Source organism: Ptychodera flava, chromosome 17 (genome assembly GCF_041260155.1).
Source record: "Ptychodera flava strain L36383 chromosome 17, AS_Pfla_20210202, whole genome shotgun sequence".
NCBI lineage: Eukaryota > Metazoa > Hemichordata > Enteropneusta > Ptychoderidae > Ptychodera > Ptychodera flava.
In genome coordinates, this window is record NC_091944.1 from 33,161,422 (window position 1) to 33,178,570 (window position 17,149).

The 17,149-nt window shown below is 37.3% G+C and overlaps 1 protein-coding gene and 1 long non-coding RNA gene across 2 annotated transcripts in view; one reads left to right on the plus strand and one right to left on the minus strand.

The window, feature by feature from the left end:
- The window catches only part of LOC139116546 (neuronal acetylcholine receptor subunit alpha-2-like), an 87,634-nt gene that overhangs the window by 27,511 nt on the left and 42,974 nt on the right, over nucleotides 1-17,149 (plus strand). The gene's annotated exons all lie outside the window — the stretch shown is intronic.
- Nucleotides 8,782-14,337, minus strand: LOC139116545 (uncharacterized). Its single transcript, XR_011548339.1, has 5 exons — nucleotides 14,211-14,337; nucleotides 13,532-13,676; nucleotides 13,074-13,118; nucleotides 11,794-11,903; nucleotides 8,782-9,703 (listed from the first exon to the last, which is right to left on the minus strand). It is a non-coding gene; the product is annotated as an uncharacterized lncRNA (long non-coding RNA).

Sequence of the window (17,149 nt, forward strand, 5' to 3'; positions counted from 1 at the left end):
AAAAATGTTTGAGTATGATTGAGAAGGACAATGTGCTTTGACCCTACGTCGAATTTTACCGATTTCGATGCTTGCTAGGTGCATTTTTGCGATTGAAAAAAAAGTGTGTGGCAATGAAGTGACAACCCTTGGGTAATGTTAGGCTGTATTGAATTTGCAACGCACATGTATAGTTAGGCAGCATTGCACATGTATAGTTAGGCTGCATCGCACATGTATAGTTAGGCTGTATTGAATTTTGCAGCGCATAGTATAGTAAGGCTGTATCGAATTTCGCAGCGCATACTTTGTTCTTTTCTGCAAATACTATCAACAACAACAACAACAATAATAATAAAACAACAACAACAACAAATTTACAGAGTCCAATATATTTTTATTTTTCTCCATTTTTAAATATTTAATCATCATCATCATCAATATCGCTGTATTGAATTTTGCAGCGCATGTGTATAGCATGGAGGTAGCTTACCTCCATGTGTACAGTGAGGCTGCATTGAATTTTGCAGCGCATAATTTGTCCTTTCTGCAAATACTATCAACTACAACAACAACAACAACAACAACAACAACAACAACAACAACAACTTTACTGAGTCCAAATATATTTTTATTTTTCTTCATTTTTAAATGTTTAATCACCATCATCATCGGAGCTCAAGGACCCTGTGGTCAAAGGCTTTGATCAGGAGGCCTAAGGTGTTCAAACATGTTAAATGATACCTCAGTAAGGCTCGCCAGCTGCATTATTGCACACATCAGCTGACTTATGATGAAATTAACTTATAAATCGCGAAGCTTACTATAAGCCACCGTGATCATGTGAATCATCACTATAAATCGTGAGATAGTCCTACCGTGTTACGGTGATTATAATGTCCAGCGTTGGCGACCATCTTGTCTCTGTGTCATGTGGTGAAAGAAATTATGGGATGGCTAAATTTTGAAGTGGGAAATGCGTAGATAGGTCTAAATTTAGAAACACAATTTTGAAGTGAGAAGTCGGAAAATTTTTGAAGTGAGAAGTCGTAGTGAAATTTTGAAGTGAGAAGTCGTAGTGAAATTTTGAAGTGAGAAGTCCTCGCGAAATTTTGAAGTGAGAAGTCGTAGGGAAATTTTGAAGTGAGAAGTCGTAGTGAAATTTTGAAGTGAGAAGTCCTCGCGAAATTTTGAAGTGAGAAGTCGTCGGAAATTTTGAAGTGAGAAGTCGTAGTGAAATTTTGAAGTGAGAAGTCCTCGCGAAATTTTGAAGTGAGAAGTCGTAGTGAAATTTTGAAGTGAGAAGTGGTAGCGAAATTTTGAAGTGAGAAGTCCTCGCGAAATTTTTGGAAGAGAGAAGTCGTAGCGAAATTTTGAAGTGAGAAGTGGTAGCGAAATTTTGAAGTGAGAAGTCGTAGCGAAATTTTTGGAAGAGAGAAGTCGTAGCGAAATTTTGAAGTGAGAAGTCGTAGCGAAATTTTGAAGTGAGAAGTGGGAATTTTTTTGAAGCGAGAAGTCGTAGGGACATTTTGAAGTGAGAAGTCGGACATTTTTTGGAATTAGAAGTCCTCGCGAAACTTTGACGTGAGAAAAAAATAATACTGTAGTGTAGGCGAGAAATACGTGCCAAAGCCTAAATCTACAAAGTTGAAGTGAGAAAACGTACCAGAGCCTATAAATTCAGAAACTTGATTTTGTTGTTAGATGTATGAACGTTTTAGTGTCATTTATTACAAAATACCTAAACTAAAACTCATTTGTGATGTTTTTTGATGCTTTTATGTTACCTTTTACAGGTAAAATATCTCGGTTGTAAATAGTCTTCAAACAGAAGGCCTAAGTTACAGCACTACAATTTCTAACAATATAAGAGCTCGTTCGAGTAAATGCCTGTCGACCTCTGTTGAGGAAATCTGCAGAAATCGAAGAAGTATTTACACAATTGATGTATGAGAGATTTCTGTGAGTGTCAATATTGCCTATCCACACATTCGCTCATAAATAGTGGGGGAATGTATTAATTATGGAGGAATCACCGTCCTTGATCAGTTCGTTGATCATCTTATTTCATCGGTCGTGTGTTCAAACGTTTTCAATCGTACCTCGGTATTAGATTCGCGGCAGCTGCATTATTGCACACTTCAACTGACTTATGATAAAATCAATGGAAATCTTACCTGCTAAATCGCGAAACATACACGATCTCAGCCGTCTCGACCATGTGTCCTGACTGCCACCATCTTGTTACAGGAATTGTGGGTCGTCAGCATTATGAAGTGAGAAGTTTGTTGGTGTCTAATTTTAGAAGCAAAACTTTGAAGTGAGAAGTCCCCATTACACGAAATTTTGAAGTGAGAAATGTGTAGGAGTTTCTAAATATAGAAATGAAATTTTGAAGTGAGAAGTCGCACGAAATTTTGAAGTGAGAAATGTGTAGGAATTTCTAAATATAGAAATGAAATTTTGAAGTGAGAAGTCGCGTTGAAATATTGAAGTAGGAAGTACGATGGCCCTCAGCGGCTTTCGTACATATTAAAGTGACAAATCAACGAGCAAGGAGATGTTACGCAACATTTGCAGACCTCAGGATAATCACTAACCAAAACACAAGAACAAAGACAGACATTGTATATTCTGACAGCAGTTCAATTGAGCACACGACGCGGAGTGGAAGACAGACTTCTGATAAGACTAGACGTGTATACGGTCTACTGCCAGAGTAACTATCTCTGACGAGGATTTATTGTATTATGTTTTTCAATATTCCTATCAATAAACCAAATTCATACCAATATAATCGACACCGTGTGAGGCGTGTAACAAGAACAATCAGATATTTATATATCATTATATGTAGCAGGTTTCATCAACTTTCGCACAGTACTCTCAGAGTTAAATCACTAATAACAAAACTTTATTTAATATGTAAATGAACTAATTATTAACTTGACATGCCCAATGCTTCTCAGTACAATTAAATATTTATCAGATCAATATCTGTAGCAAGTTTCATCAAATGTAATGCTGTAATTTTGGAGTAATATCACTAATTACAAAGTTCATTAAATATGCAAATGAACCCTTAATTAACTTCACACTACTAAGTGCTTTACACCACAGTTAGATATCAGTCAGATGAGTATCTGCAGCAGAATTCATCAAATTTGGTGCAGTAATATCGGAGTTATATGACTAATCATAAAACTTCATAATATATGCAAATGGGCTATTTATTAACTTGACACTGCCCAATGCTTCTAAGTATAATTAAATATATATCAGATCAATATTTGTTGCAGGTATCATCGTTTGGTGCAGAGTTTTGTCACTAATAACAAAAGTTCATTAAATATGCAAATGAGTAGATAATTGACATGACACTCATAGTACCATCATAATGTTCTGAGATCGTCATCTGTGACAAGTTTCATGAAATTTTGTGCAGTATTTCTTGATATATGTCTACACTATCATTACCGTCTCCATAGGGAAACCATTGTACGGAAAAAATGATATTGCATACCTTCATTAATATACAAGCCACACTAACCAAAATCTAACCAGTTCTTGCAAGTAGCATATAGTACCTGTGTACCAAATCTGACTTGAATGTGTTCAGGCGTTTTTGAGTGATCGTGTAAACAGACAGACAGACAGACACAGACACACTCTCACACAGACAGACAGACAGATAGACAGACATCGCTATGACATTAGCCCACGTGTTGATCTACCATTTGTGTGGGTTCATTTTAAAGCTCTTGGTGTAATAAAACTTTTCACCGCCTCACTTTTTCGAAAATCGAAAATTTTATTTTTGTCAATAGAGTTAACACAGGGATGGCGACCATTTTGAATTTCAATTGGTTGGTAAATATGTGGTAATTTGTTTCTGCAGACCAAACTTTGCACTGTAATCCCCGATTTTCATTCTTGATTTTGAAAGAGACTGATTGAAATGTTCCATGAGGAAAATTTAAGCAAAAGTTTAAGTCTTTCATTTCGAGGCGCATACTACCTTAAAGTGGCACTCTCATTGGTAACATTTTTAAAACTCATTTTTTTAGTGCCAAAGGTCGATATTTGACGTGGGGACTGCTCGCGGATCGCGAGATATCGATAAAAATATGTCTTCAAAATAGTAAAAGTTTGAATTCCGGTGGCCCAGCTATTCATCCGAACATCGAACGTTCGGCACTGGGCCATTGTCAACTAAGCTATGGAGTACGAGTCTACACTGACGCTGCTGTACGCCACAGTACCACTTGCCTCGGTGATCGGTCATGCCCCGTGGGAGAAAGCTGAGTCTTGCTGACTTGGTGATAAAACGAAAAACAATTTTTGCTGATTCAACCAGAATTCACATAGGTGACTAGCCCAGTTACGTGCGGTTGATACATAGCGGCCACCGCGTGGTATGCATAGACGCATACCACGCGCTCGGCGAACCACACGTACTGTGTGGCAGACGACAAAATGTAGTCATCGGAGGCGGCTAATATTTAACACGTAAAAACTTATGTTTATGTGGTATTGGTTAAAAATATAATACAACTGATTTAGAATAATGAAAACGACAAAAGCTAAGAAGAAGTTTTCAAAAACTGACCTGTGGTAAAGGCATAATGCTGTATGTAAAGTCTTCGCAGTGGGAGGTAAAATTGCTTCGTTCGAACTTATTATGGACTCCCTAGAATATCGTCAATCAGCACAACAACAAACCTTCGGTTTTCGCGTCATAATCAGAAACGATCGTAAAACTTCGGGATGTGAAAAATACGCTCGGGAAATGACATGTTTTTATCGATATCTCGCGATCCGCGCGCTGTCTCCACGTCAAATATCAACCGTTGGCATTAAAAAAATGAGTTTTAAAAATGTTACCAAATGGGAGTGCCTCTTTAATACTCAACTGGAAATAATATATCACATTTACCGTATCACTCAGACTTATGTCAATGATTAGAAACATGGATATATACTTCATGCACCACGTAGATATTTTTTTCAGACCCAGAATTCTTTTCTGACATGCTATTGTGTGGGATCATATGGTTTTCACTACTTTGTACAAATCGGAAATGTATTTATTTCCATTTCAGTTAACACATTTAAGGCGGGCATTGATATTTCAAAATATATCAGTGAATTTGAAAATTTATTTCTCTGGCGCTGTGTATATAGGTGTATAATTTGAAAAGAAAAGCAGATAATATTACATTTGTTGATTGTACAGACATTACTTCACCATCCAATTATCCCATATAGTTCCAATCGTGTTTATTTTTTTTTATTATATCAATATCTTTCAAACAGCAGTACTTTTGACTCTACCGTTACAGTTTGTCATCTAACCATAACATTATATGTGCACTATTTACCCTTAAAACGCCACAAAACATTAGTCAAAGTATGAAGACGACAACAAGATGCTTTAAAACCTTAACTCAGATTGTTACAAAATACAAGAACATTATGGAATATTTCATATCAAATTATCTTTAAAGTGGTAAGTAAAAATAATAGCACGAAGAGCAAAAATTAGTGGTAAAAGGAACAATATTCGTCAACCCCAATAAAGTTACAAATAAAATAAAAAAATGAAGTTTTATCAAAACTATCTACGTATTTGATGGAAGTATGTACCAAAAGAAAGTTATTTAGATGAAAAAAATCACGGCAAGTGTTGAATTCTCAAGCTTACAATATAGCTTTTCTCTCTTTTTATATTTCTAATATTCTAATTTGAAATGAATGAAATTGATAGCTTTGTTTTATTTTCAAACTATTGAACACACATTAGATCTGAAGACATTCACCAGTAACGCTCGAAGGCAGGGGATAGCAGTAACCAGACGAGACTTGCTACAGACACGGCTAAATAGATGATGAACAGAATTCGGTCCAATGTCTTCACAAGTCTGTCCCATTCTTCTTGGCAATCTGTGGCCTGTTAAAGAGAACGTCTAATTATTGTACATAGCTGGAAATAATTTTTATAGCCTTTTTTTCACATCATACAAATACTTGACACAATCACTAATGATGTAGAGAGGAAGATCAATAGTGAATTCCTCAGTCGTCACTGCCTGGTTGTGAGAGGAATTCAAAACAACATGTAAATTCATTTTATTTTCAACTCCTATCCATCTATATCTTTTAGACGCCCGTACTCAAATCGCTTGATTTTGCGAGAAATACACTTCGATTTCTAATCAGGCCATTTAAAGAAAATTCTTTGTTTTCCGTCCTTGGATTTTTGAAAAACCTACCAGCCAGCCAGGGGAAAAAACAAACACAGACAACAACACAAGTGTATTAACATAAGCTCAATTTTTATTTGGTTACTTGTGGAAAAATATTTTTAGTTGTAATAGTGTTAACATGTTTGTTTTCTCTGAGAACCTACCAGCACGCGGACGGCAAACAAAGAATTTTATTTAAAGCGCCTAAAGTGGTTGCCATCATAAAACGATCAACCAATCAACGAGCAGGAGCAATTACAGGCAAAGCAACATTGACATCCCTTCAAGTTAAAACTTGGAAACTAACATCAGCAAGAAGGTAATTGAGTAACATTTGCATGGAGAATATGGCCTGTGTAATCAAATCGCGGAGCCTTGGTAATCGCCGGAAACCAGAACGAAGATCGACCAGCTGTTTGTAATTGCTGGGCCGGGACAAGTCTTCATAACACAATAAATCACTTGCCATTGTTCCGTAACAAAAGTATGAGAGCAGTACTGAACTGTTCAAGTTCATTTGGTCTCTCAAGAACAAGGACCAGGACTTTGTTGTATCATTGACAATTATTGCAAGAGCATCGAGGTACCCTGAGACTAACATACGCAATATTTGTTGTCGCGCGTCAGCAAAGTTACGCATAACCAGTGCTGATAAACACTCTGAGTTGAATTTAAAATATTGCCATCAAACAAGGATTATTTTTAGAATTTCAACATCACCTCATACATAGAAATGATATGTCCCTACCATATCCAATATAATACTTTGTACTTCAAGTAATTTAAGCTTATATATCATCATCATCATCATCATCATCATCATCATCATCTTGTCACATTTACAGGGATGCTCAACGGAAAGTAGACGATGAGATTAAATGATACCTTACTGAATTACTAATTTACATCAGACACTTTATTTCTAAAACTACACTAGTACCTCACAATATTGCTTGCGAGCGGCAAGTTCTCAAAGACAAGAATAACAAATACCAGACCTAAATGATTCCTTAACATAACAGTCGTCTCTTTCCACTGGTTTATTGCCGTAATCTTATACCACGATACTAATTACACAGCGACAAAAAGACAACTGTAGTTCTTGCTATAAATTATGCTGATCCGATTGGGTCAAAGATCAGAGAGCGCCTAGCATTCAAGTCAAGGGTTCAGAAGCTGTTTCACTCAAAATGATCAAAACCAATTTTGCAACATACGTAGCTAGAAAATAAACTTTTTGAAAGGCTAGCCAGGCATGCACGCAAGTTGTTTTTACATGTGACTAATTTGTACTGCGTAAGCTGCACTGTATATAAGCTAGTTAGGGAGTACTGACAATACCCAGTTCGAACAAATTTGTTGCTTTCACTTTCGTATATACTTCACTTTTGGAAGATGCATTCACGAATATATTTGAGATCGCCCTCCTAAATAAAAAATACTATTCCTCTTACAAGGTCTAGGTGCCATCGACAATCGCGTCGATGGTGTTTATTTTTGGTAACCTAAAGGCCTCTTAGTAAAGATTTTTATCATCAAAAAGTTGTACCAAATTGACAAAACACGTGTCACTGCTAATGTCACAGACCGTCAACTGCTATGGCAGAGCTAGATTCCCTGCGAGAAATACTCTTTTATACTTCTTCAGCAAGAACTACAGTTGTCTTTTTGTCGCTGTGTAATTAGTATCTTGGTATAAGATTACGGCAATAAACCAGTGGAAAGAGATAAGGCACTCATGTCGGCAGAGAAGCAGGCAAGCGACTGTTATGTTAAGGAATCATTTAGGTCTGGTATTTGTTATTCTTGTCTTTGAGAACTTGCCGCTCGCAAGCAATATTGTGAGGTACTAGTGTAGTTTTAGAAATAAAGCGTCTGATGTAAATAGTAATTGAGTAAGGTATCATTTAATCTCATCGTCTACTTTCCGTTGAGCATCCCTGTAAGCTTAAGTAACATGATACAATTCGAATTATAATGATATGTCCGAACCATGTCCAATATAATTACTTTATACTTCGAGTGATTTAAGTTTACATAAATTGTATCATCATCATCATCATAATCATCATCATCATCATTTTATTGTCATATTTAAGCTTAATTATTAAGTGGTATAATACAATTCAAATTCCGCAGAATACATTGACAATAAGGAGCTGGGAATTCGCCCTTGCGTTATAGTCGAACCTATACTAGCCCCGTTAACTCGTATGTGCGTTGCATTATCAAAAGCTATTGTGGGCTGCTGACCAATAAATGATACATGTACTTTCGTGAATAGAAAATAGTGACTGTGACTGTAAAAAAATTCTCACAAAGCTAGATTATTACATCTGACCAGTGTCTGATGCCTTTATATGGCTCACTGACTACGTTTTTAGGAAAAATCTTGCAAAATATGAGGCAACGGTGTCTACTTTCGCTCGCACTGACCAGTTCTCACATATAAATATATGAATATAAAAGCACATTGTAGCGTGTCATCACCTGCAGACGCATTCTGAGCTCATAGACTTCGTGGCCCTAAACAGGAAGTATAAACATACCCTGTTTTCATTTGATGTATTCCCTTGACGAGAAGCATCGCTCGTTGACCCTTCAACAATATCTGAATGCATCCGGGGTGTTGAGACTTGACCGTTTCCAGCGTTGAACAGTTCCTTCTTCCCCGTGTAATCCTTACCATCCATATCAACTCCAACACAGTTCTCATAACTCGGCTGGATGTGGTGGACGTTTCCAAGTTCAATGTCCTTATTGTTGTAATTCCGTTTGTGCCGTAGCCAAGGTGCACAGTCCTTGCTCAAGAAGATTCTTCGAATCCATGGACTTGGGAAATTCTTCGCTGCCGCTCCCTTTCGTTGAACACGTATCAAGACGGTTGACATGACAACAGTAGACGCCACCATACCCATGTCAAACAACAGCATTACTCCCAACACAGAACTCGTAGTTGGAGTTTGTTGGAAGGGCATCTCCCACAAGAAGCTGAAACACGCTCAGTGCCACCAGGAGTGTTACCGCAAAACTCAGCCGTTCGCCACAGTCAGGAGGAAGCCAGAATACACAGAACGACAGTAGAAACATCATGCTACTCGGAAAGACAATATTCATCAAATAATAAAGAGGGACTCTTTCCAATTGCAATGCATACCTAGCCACAGGTTCAATCGCAATATCGACACTGTTTTTGTGAAGTTTAACCTCACTGGATATACCCATTAACTTCCGTTCATAGTTTATGTGTTGTACCACGTCTTTCACAGTCAGGTTTTCCCGTACGTTCAGGCGCAATTCGTGACTGTAGTAGGTGGTCGATGCGAATTGTAAGTAACATGTTTGACGATCCCATGGAAAGTACTGCATGTCAAGATAGCAATGACTGTCAAACTGTGATATGGACATTAATATGACGGTTCCATTCGAAAAACAGGTGGCATATTGGAGCAGGCGGAGGTGCGACCTTGCCATCGAACCTGTTGAAAAAATTGCACTGTAAGGGATTGGACATAAATTACAGGGGAGTGGGGGGTGGGCCGGTGTTTTTTAGGGGTGGGTCGCCATTTTTCGCGCAAGCATTTTTGAAGGGTCATAAAATTTTGTGCAAGCCTATGGGGGAGGGTCACCTTTTTTCATGCATCAAAGCTGAAATTGCATGTGCACGTATTGAAGAATATGGAATACTGAAAAAAGAAAAAAAATACCTCCTGGCACTTTCATTTTCTGCCATTACCATTTTCGGCACGCCCTTCGGGTGCAAATTTCAGGTATAATAAACAATGTATTGATGATTGGTGTCAAACATTCATGTCGCTGTATGTACATTTTCAATTTTTTGAGGACATTGACAGAATACAAACTATTCAGAATAGTGCATAGTGTCATCAATAACAACTGGAAGCTTCAGGTCGAACAACTTTTGAATAACAATTTAGGATCAGATAACCTATGAGTTATTTGTAGTTTCCTCATAGCCTACAATGTATAGTGAATCAACATTTTGGTGAAATTCCAAAATCAAATTTCTTGCACAACCATTGACTTGAAACCACTCTAGTCTAACCATGAATATTAATACTAATAATTAGAACATACATGCACAGGTGTACCAGTTTTGTATTGGAAAAAATTATTCATAGTTTCATCATAGACTGCCATGTATAGTGAATCGACATTTAAGTGATATGCCAAAATCAAATTTCTTGCACAACCATTGACTTGAAACCACTCTAGTCTAATCATGAACATTAGTACCAATAATTGAGTGTACATAAATGCACAGATTTTCCTATTTTTGTATTTGAAAAAAATTATTCATAGGGTTTCATCATAGACTGCCATGTATAGTGAATCAACATTTCGGTGAAATTCCAAAATCAAATTTCTTGCACACACATGGACTTGTAACCACTCTAGTCTAATCATGAACATAAATATCAATAATCAAGCATACATAAATACACAGATTTGCCAAGTTTTGTATTTTAAAAAAAATATTCATAGTTTCGTCATAGACTACAATGTATAATGGATCAACATTTTATGCGAAATTCCAAAAACAAAGTTATTGTACACAGATGCACGTGTTACCACCCTCTTCTAATCAAGCACAATTATGTCAATTATTCAGGGTCCATATATGCACAAATAGTGCATATTTTTAATTCTGAAAATTTTTTTTACAGTTTTGTCATAGACTCCCATGTATAGTGGATCAACATTTTGAGTGAAATTCCAAAATTAAATATCTTTTTCACATGTGCACTTGTAAACAACCCATGCTAATCAAGTATATCTATATCAGTTATTAAACATCTATAGATGAACAGATATTGCTAGTTTTATACTGGAAAATACACGTTCGTAGTTTTCTTATAGTCGACTACCATGTATAGTGAATCAACATTATCGATGAAATCTAAAAATTACATTTTTGTACAGGCATGCACTTTTTACCTGCCACTTCAAGCAAAGTACATTTACATGAATTATCACACACATATGATTTGATATTTTTTGGACAACGCGTTATATCGGCCACATTTTGCCTTCCTTTCGGGAGGGCGACTTAAAAAGTATAGCAAGTCAGAAGGGGGTCTTGAACACATTGCGGGTTTGTTGGGGGGGGTATTGAGTAAGAGGGGAGGGTCACTTATTTTCATGCATGGATAAGGGGGAGGGTCACTAATTTTTGTGCATGAACTTTTGAAGGGTCACTATTTTTGACGCAGCGGTGTTTCGAAAAACACCGGCCCACCCCCCTGTAATTCATGTCCAGTCCCTTACTTTTCAACAGATGTGTGGGCATTTTTTGGTAAAATCTTGATTTTTTTTCGTTAGTTAGCTTACAGCTTGTTTGGACCACTTCTTTATTCAAAGAGAAAATTAATTGCTAATGTCTTGGATGTTGACAGTTTACGTTTTTTTACAATAGAATTACAGGTAAAAGTGAATGTTGCCATTTTGCATTTCGAAAATCAGTCCAAAAATTATGCAACGTGCTTAAAAATTAGTGAAGTCGCCCATAACTTTTTCCCCGAATAACCAAGTGCTTTATACTACCTACGTGTTTCTGAGAAAGACCCTTGGAATCCACACCAAATCAGACGGTACCAATAGCTTAGCAATATCACCGTGACTCGATGGGTTCCAACTCAATCGTTTGTCAAGCCATGTCTGCAAAATTAAAAAAAGTTAAATTGCCACATCATGACCTCAGCAAGATACACTAAATTGGATTTTTAAAATGATGACTCTACCATCATCCGTAGCCGTTCCGTTCACAAAGCTACGTTCTCTCAAGAAAACCCAATGACTGGTTAGAGTTCATACCATGAGCGGTATTCTCCTCCGAGACGTATGACACTAGAAGTATAGTAGTAGTAGTGGAAGTAGTAGTAGTAGTAGTAATTGTTTATTATCGTGACTTGCAATTCTATGAGTTAGTTATCCCAATGGGCTTATGAGTTACCATTCAATTTAACTTTCATTACAGATATTCGAAGGCGTGAAAGCAGTATACAAATATACAAATGAGTGAGCACCAAACGAAAGTAAGGGCATTACATGTACAAAACTTCTTTTCGTTTTGAAATAAATAAATTTGGAAACTGCCAAAGGTATTTCAGTGTATCTTTTTTTGGTTTATCCCAAACTGTGTCCAGAATTGTTCCAATGTATATACGTCGTAGCTGCTGACATTGTAGACATTCAAATACAAAATTATCATCACAAAATCTACAGATACGATATCTTGCAGTGGTTCATTTCTAAACCTCCCTGTCTCAAAACAGAGATGTGAAAATATCCATACGAAGTTGAGCCAATCGAGACCGTTGACTACGACAAAATTAAAGTTAAGATTTACACATTTTTTCAACTTATAGAATAGTTTATTTTCACATTCTTTCTATCAAATGATGTCATATCCGGTCATGTGCGTATTCGAATTTCAAGCTGACGGGCAACGTACGCATACAGCATGCACTGTGCAGACGACGACGTGTTTTGCCCGTCACTTGGCATCAACAATATCGTGGAAGACATGTCTAGATCACGTGATTGACATCGATGAATGATTACGTAGTTTAGGTTTATTTTTCAGAAGTGTAACAAGCGTTTGTTAATTCTACTACCAGTCGTGTAATTGTGTTCTTACCTGCTTTTGCGTTGCTTCCACTTACCATTCTCCCTTCTGTATTCCCGATTATACATACATAAGCGTCGTTATCTGTGTTAAATACTGAAATTTTGGGATACCTTTCCGTTTGTGTAGTACTCCATTTTACATTCCAGATTTACATGGACTGCATGAATGTTTTGTCTTTCGTTTACTCGTGAACTCACCTGCTTTGTGATACCGTTTATTTTCACGTACTTGTTCTTTTCTTCCTGTAATGAACCATGAACATATGGTTACCTCACGGGAACATGACGATTGGGAATGTAATCTTTCAGAGCGCACTCTGGAGGAATGCAGTGAACATTATTTTACTAGAACTGGTCACAAAACACTGTGTATTCTAACTTGGTGTACGATAAACGTACATATATGATCACATAGTCGACCTTGCCTGGAATGCTTACTAGTCAATACAGAGGAAAAGTGTCGTCTTTTAGATTTAAGTCTTGCAGACGACAGTCCATTATTTCAATAATCGATGACAATCCGTATTGATCATTATCTGTGTCATTTGTTATAGGAAACGCGTTTAAAACTGAATCAAAGAAATGCTGTTTTATAGAGTATTAAGTAAGATATATTTTCATGACAAGCCAAAAAAAAAAAATATATATACACTTACAACATCAGCAATTTTAATTATTGCAAACTCTAAATATACATCTACCACATCTGATCTGTTGTCAACGGGACGAGATAGGCGATTATAGTCTGTCAGTACAGACCCAAGAGTGCTTTTTCTTCATCTCCCTGGACCATACATAATACTGAAAACAACGGACATTATCAGCCTCGTGGATGAAAAGGATGCATAATGCATAATGCATTTTATTTGTGACGTGCATGTAAGCGAATCGGGGGTGCTGTACTACGTATCATTTACATGTGATAATCCATTGTTGACGTTTGTTCTCGCTGTACACTATTTCTTCTCCAAAAATAGCACTGAAACAAATAGATTAGTGACCAGCAGAATTTATCAACGTCCAAGGCACGCGATACACAGTTGTTATTGTAGTAGGACAATTCCTGTCTGTGAGTTACCCAAAAAGTCGGATAGTTATGTTTTTTCTTCTATACTGTAACAATCTGACAGTATATACTCAGAAAGAAAACATTCATGAAAAAATGACTTCAGTATAGTTTTTAAAAAGTATCGTTTTATGAAACAATTATTGTCATGACCAATATTCGAAATCACAAAGGAGATCATATCCTATGAGACATATGAGAACGAATAAATGGTAGCTGACGATATCTGTAAATGAAAGTGCGTTTCGTGGACGTAGACATGAACCCACCTGAGTTCAGTGCGATGACTAACGCTACTTCTCGTCTGCCGATCATGTCTGCACTCCAAAGACGTTTTAGTGCCAAGAACTCACTCCTATCTCGGCTAAAGCTGAGGTGATCAGTGTATATGGTCTCTTTGCTCTGCGGTTGAATCTTGGTTATCGCCCACTCTCTATCTCTTAACTTGCGTGTTTTTGCCAAATAAAACGGGAGTACTTGCTTGCCGTATTTTGTGACGGATCAGATGGTTTTGTGACGCCTTTATTGTACTAAAATGATATTTTCGAAACTTCCTTAAGATAGCTCTTCGAATTGGAAGGAAGAGCTTGAGGTGGGAAGTGACATCTTAAGTGAACAGCCCGTTGTATGGGTGAAAGTGTGTTATGTGGCACGTCATCGCTGCCGCTCCCTTTCGTTGAACACGTATCAAGACGGTTGACATGACAACAGTAGACGCCACCATACCCATGTCAAACAATAGCATTACTCCCAACACAGAACTCGTAGTTCGAGTTTGTTGGAAGGGCATCTCCCACAAGAAGCTGAAACACGCTCAGTGCCACCAGGAGTGTTACCGCAAAACTCAGCCGTTCGCCACAGTCAGGAGGAAGCCAGAATACACAGAACGACAGTAGAAACATCATACTACTCGGAACGACAATATTCATCAAATAATAAAGAGGGACTCTTTCCAATTGCAATGCATATCTAGCCACAGATTCAATCGCAATATCGACACTTTTTTGTGAAGTTTAACCTCACTGGATATACCCATTATCTTCCATTCATAGTTTATGTGTTGTACCACGTCTTTCACAGTCAGGTTTCCCGTACGTTCAGGCGCAATTCGTTACTGTAGTAGGTGGTCGATGCGAATTGTAAGTAACATGTTTGACGATCCCAAGAAGTAATGCATGTCAAGATAGCAATGACTGTCAAACTGTGATATGGACATTAATATGACGGTTCCATTCGAAAACAGGTGGCATATTGGAGCAGGCGGAGGTGCGACCTGCCATCGAACCTGTTGATAAATTGCACTGTTACTTTGAACAGATGTGTGGGCATTTTCTATTAAAATCTGATTTTTGTTCGTCTAGTTAGCTTACAGCTTGTTTGGACCAACTTCTTTATGCGCCAGTCAATGTAAACCCCACCCCACCTCGGGGTTTAGTGGGGGATTTGGAAATTAGTCCTGTGAAATCTGCCAAATGCCCCACCCCTGGGGCAAGACAATCCGGAAAATCCCCACCTAAACCAAGTAAATCCCCCACATACGGGGGTGGGGAATTTGTAAATTCCTACACACAACCACTCTTTGAATTTTCATGTCGTAAACAACCTGCATCAATATAAAAAGTTCATGTTCAACTTTAGAACAATTTTATTCATTTAAAACAGGGTTTTGTGACATTTATGCTGTTCACAAATGTCTTTCACAATCAACACGAATAGATCCAGGAAAATAACATACTTTTCGCATTTGTTTTCAGCCACTTATACTGTGACCAGATAAAAGTGTTGAGGTGTCACAGTCACGTCACCTATTTTGGAGCAAAAATTTACAATATTTTTCAGTCTAGTTTGCTTGTATGTTGTCAGGCATAAACATATTTCAGGCTAGAACAAATGATTTAATTAGATCAAAACACCAGATGTATCACACAAGACATGTCGCCTCAATAAACTAATTAAAGCTGATAAACAAGATACATGATGTCCAATCTCACAAGTGCAGCTTTTTTGTCTTCTCGCTCTCATGTTACAAGCACAATGACACATTCTACATCAGTCATGCACTGATTTAAAACAAGCAGATGGAAATTCATAATGACCGTGTTTATTCATCATAAAACACGGCAGAAAGATACTGTGTAAAACTCAACAGAACAGATGATCAGAATGATCACACTGATGAAACAGAACTGTTTCCCTAGCTATATGGGTCATCATGAATAAATTTGATAATACATTTAGCGGACATAAAAAGGAATCCCGTCGTGACCGAACATGTTTTCCAAATACACAAGCAATTTAAAGGGACAAAGTCGGCCATTTTTCATGAATTTTGTTTGATGTGAGATACTACTTATATTGTTTGACATGTCGAAAGATACCGATAGAATGGCTGACCATGCTATATTCGACCCCGGTTTTAGACACGATACATGCAAACCATCGCGAAAATGAATTAATGGTCATGACCATTAATTCGTTTTCGCGATGGTTTTACTTAATTTGTATAAAACTGGGGTCGAATATATGTATGGTCACTCATTCATTCAGTATCTTTCAAATGTCAACATGTCAAAAAATAAGTAGTATATCAAAAACAAAATTCATGAAAAATGGCTGACTTTGTCCCTTTAAGCTTTATCAAAAATAGAGTTGACCCGGAGGTCTTTTTAGTGCTGGACCATGTCGATGACGCATCGTGAACATCCGAAATGTCACGCTCACGTGGGAAAATGCGGGAAATTTTGCGTATGGTATGTTCAGTTTTCCAAAAAATAAGAATACACGGCGGATGAAAATCATTTATTTAGTTATCGATATTTAAGCCATCAATCACAAATATACTGTCATACACACCTCTGAATATTGCTGCATCGCGTTCATCAATAGCCTGTTGAAAAGCTGCTTACCGGCCCACATGGCCTTGACAGCCACCTTTCGCCATGCTACCGCTCTGAACAACAACATACCATTACCAGGGCCTGAAAATTTCTGTTTTTTTTCCCACTGGTCCCAGGACCAGTGACCTGGTTTTTTTTTCACTGGTCCAAAGGTAAAATCCACTGGTCCTCAAAAATTTGCATAACAATACAAGAATGATTCATTTCTCATACTCATGTTATATATGCATTTCTATCAGATTTGCTTGGGATTTACATACAGCATAAACTGCCAATCTTTTTAATACAGACACACTGCATAAACATTTACT